The following is a 3,927-nucleotide window of genomic DNA, read 5'->3' as shown; positions in this document are numbered from 1 at the left end:
ACAGCCCTGACCAGTCTGGCTCAGTGGATAGAGCATCGGCCTGCCGACTGAAGGGTCCCAGGTTCGATTCTGGTCAAGGGCATGTACCTTGGTTGTGGGCACATCCCCAGTAGGGGGTGTGCAGGAGGCAGCTGATTGATGTTTCTCTCTCACGGATGTTTCTAACTCTCTATCCTTCTCCCTTCCTCTCTGTATAAAATCAATAAAATATATATATATTTTAAAAAGGCACAAAATACAACACAACAAGGCACAATGCACAAAGCAATGAACACAAATGTATTCACAATACTAATAACCCCAAATAAAGGTGACCACCAGAGAAAAGAGAATTAGGGGATAAGGTAGAAAGAAGAAGAGAAAAAGAAAAAATAAAAAGAAAAAAAAGAGTGCAAAAAATGAAATTGGGAAAAGGGGGGGGAGTAAGAGAGAAAAGAAAGAGAATGAAATAGGAGAGGGGAAGAAACTATATGGGGAGAAAACTCCAATAGAACAGCCACTAATCCCAACAAATTCCAGCAACAGATACCTAGAGATGATTGCAAAGTACAAACAACTACTATCAAGCGAGGCGAGGGAAAACAGAAGCAAAAAATAACAGTAAAAAACAACAACAAAATAAAAAGAAAAAGCGAAACAATCTCACAAAAAAGCATTAAAAACCCCCAATATAATCAACAATCATGCAAACAACAACAAAACGACAGAGAGAGAAAAAAATTTGGATAGTGAAGAAAGAGAAGAGAGAGGGTGTATATGTACTTAGAGCAGGGGATTGGAAATTAGATATATAAGTAGGGTGAAATTTTAACAGGGGGTAAAAAGAAGGAATAGGGGAAATCTAAAGCAAGAATAGGGTAAGAGAAACAGGACAACAAAAGGGGAAAAGTGAGGGAGAGAGTTTTGGCATAAAGGTAAAGTTGAGATAGAGTAAAATGATCCTAAAGGAAAGATGAAAATAGAATGTAGAACACTAATCCCAAAATAAAATAAAGAGAAAATAAAATGACACTTTTATAAAAAAAGGTAAAATGGTAGTAGTAATAATACTGGTTAAACATAAAAATGTAGTAATTGAAAAGGTAAAATCAGGTGATGAAAAAGAAAAGAAAATTTAGTTTCTTAAGTAAAAGGTGAAAAAAATAAAAATGTGCAGTAGTGAAGGTCCTTCATTTCCTCTACTCTTCTGTTTGGCATGCCTTAGTCCTGTCAGGTATTCAGGAGAGTGTTGAAGTTCCCTTAGATACACTGTTCCCCTGTGTTGTAAACCACAGTCCTGATTTTAAAGCAGGCCGTATTTGTTTCCCAGACTGCCTTTATTTGTGTTTACAGAAGAGTCAGTTCATGGTTCAGCCCCTGGGTGGCAGTGTTTCTGGATTGACCTCCCGGGCTATAAGTCCTCTCTAGCCAGTATTTAGGTTTTATTTTCCCTATCGCAGTTAATACTGGTTTGGGAGAGTCGGCTGCCCTAGAGCTGGTTCCTTGATCGTTACTCCCCACTCTGATTCCCAGGTTCCACAAAAACAACTTTCCCCTGCAGTCTCTATGAGTGACCCCAACTGGGCAATCCTATGTATTGGCTTTAATAATCAAAAGCAAAGATTTAAGGAGAAAAGGGAAAAAGAAAAAAAAAGAGAGAGCCAGGGTTCGCAATTCTCCCCAAGTTTCTTCTGCACATCCTCTCTCCCCTGGCACTAAGCAGCCAGCACACTGGCAAAATCCGAGGCTGCCTTTTTGCACCCAGTCCAGCTATGGGCTGATTTTTAGAGTTCCCTTCTGCCAGCGGGATCTCTTCCACACTCGCGGATCATGCTGGCCCCAACGGCCGTGGACTTTGTGGGGCACAGACTTTCCCGCGCACACGTTCCTCTCTCCAACCTGAATTACAAACCGCACCTTTAGGCGAAATCTGACCTTTCCGTGAGGAGGAGCTGGGCTCCTCTGAGTCCAAGTATTCACACTGCTTGAGATCCGGTGTTCCTGGTTTCGTAGCTGGACCCTGGATGCTGTGGTTGCAGGGTCTCTGGATGTATACGCTTCCGATATCAGCCATTCACGATGGCGCTGTCTCTGCAGATGAGCCGGATGCTCTGGGAGAGATTTCAGCAGTAGTGGAGGCTGCCTGGTTAGGGGAGCCCGATCCAGCAGTCTCCAACAGTCCCCTGGAGTATAGCTATCGCTCACCCCCAAATTTACACTCTCGGTACGTCCACACACTCTCCTTTCGTTCTCTCACTCTCACACTGTCTTGCAGTCTGCCTTCCCGTCGGCAGCCATCTTCTGAATCCCCCCAAGCCTGATCTCTTTACCAATAGTTGTTCAGCCACACACCCTGGTGTTTTTTCCAGAGCATGCTTTCTCATTATTTGTAGTATGATTAGGATGAGAATTTCCCAAATCTTCAAATTCTGGTTCCTTTTTGCTTAACAATTCCTTCTTCAACTGATCTCTTCCCTCACATTACTATTAGTAGCAAGGCTAAACCTTCAACTTGTGCTTCAAAGTTTTCAGCTAAATAACCAGTTCCATCACTTACAAGTTCTTGCCACACAACAGAACACAGTTTACTTAAGTCATCTACCACTTTAAAGCAAGGATCACTTTCCTCTAGTTTCCAATAACATTTCTCATTTCCGTCTGAGCACTCAGCAGAATCACCTTTGATATCCATGTTTCTAGCAAGTCTCTTCAAGGCAATATAGGCTTTTCCTATCATGCATCTCAAAATTCTCCCATCCTCTTCCCATTACCCAATTTCTAAGCCACTCCCACATTTTTAGGTGTTTGTTACAGCAGCACCTCCCTTTCATTTAACAAAGTCTGTCTCAGCGCTCTCCAGAGAGGCAGAACTTCTGAGCTGTACTCTAGAGGCATAATTGTTGTTTTTCTTGGGAAACTTGTCTTTGCTCTTAAGACCTTCAACTGATTGGATGAGGCCCACCCACGTTATTGAGGGTGTTCTTTACTTAAAGCGTACTAATTGTAAATGTTAATTATATCTTAAAAATGCCTTCAGAGTAATATCACGATTGGTGTTTGACAAAACAACTGAACACCGTAGCCTAGTCAAGTTGACCATAATGGATCAAGCAAATAAACTGTAGGAGATCCACATAATGGAACTCTTACATTATTGATTAAAAGAGAGCAAGTTACATGAGATATATACTATGATCTCACTTTTCGTTTAAGAATAGAAAAAATATTGGGTGTCACTCAAGTGGTTGGAGGAGTTTGATTATTATTTTTGCTTATCTGTAATCTTAAACTTGTATGATAAATGTGCGTGTTTTTGCTTACTACAAAATATTTTCTTCTTTTTCTCAGCTTTATTGAGATACTAGAGGCCCGGTGCACAAAAATTTGTGCACTCGGGGGGGAAGGGGGGGGTCCCTCAGCCTGGCCTGTGCCCTCTTGCAGTCTGGGACCCCTCGGGAGATAACGACTTGCTGGCTTAGGCCTGCTCCTGGGTGGCAGAGGGCAGGCCCAATCCCTAGGTGCAGCCCCTGGTCGGGCTCAGAGCAGGGCTGATTGGGGAGTTGGGGCGCCGCCCCCTGTCATGCACAGAGCAGGGCGGATTGGGAGGTTGCGATGCCACCCTCAGTCACGCTCAGGGTAGGGCCGATTGGGGGGTTGGGGCACCGCCCCCTATCACACTCAAGGCAGGGTCGATGGGGAGGTTGCAGCGCCACCCCCTGTCACGCACAGAGCAGGGCCGATCAGGGGGTTGGGGCGCCGCCACTGTCACACTCAGGGCAGGGCCGATGGGGAGGTTATGGCTCTACCCTGTCACACACAGAGCAAGGCCCGTGGAGGGGGGTTGGGGCGCCACCCTCTATCACCCACAGAGCAGGGCCGATCAGGGGGTTGGGGCACCGCCACTGTCACACTCAGGGCAGGGCCGATGGGGAGGTTATGGCTCTACCC

This window comes from Myotis brandtii, unplaced genomic scaffold, assembly GCF_000412655.1.
Source record: "Myotis brandtii unplaced genomic scaffold, ASM41265v1 scaffold563, whole genome shotgun sequence".
NCBI lineage: Eukaryota > Metazoa > Chordata > Mammalia > Chiroptera > Vespertilionidae > Myotis > Myotis brandtii.
Note: the sequence above shows the minus strand (reverse complement) of the source record.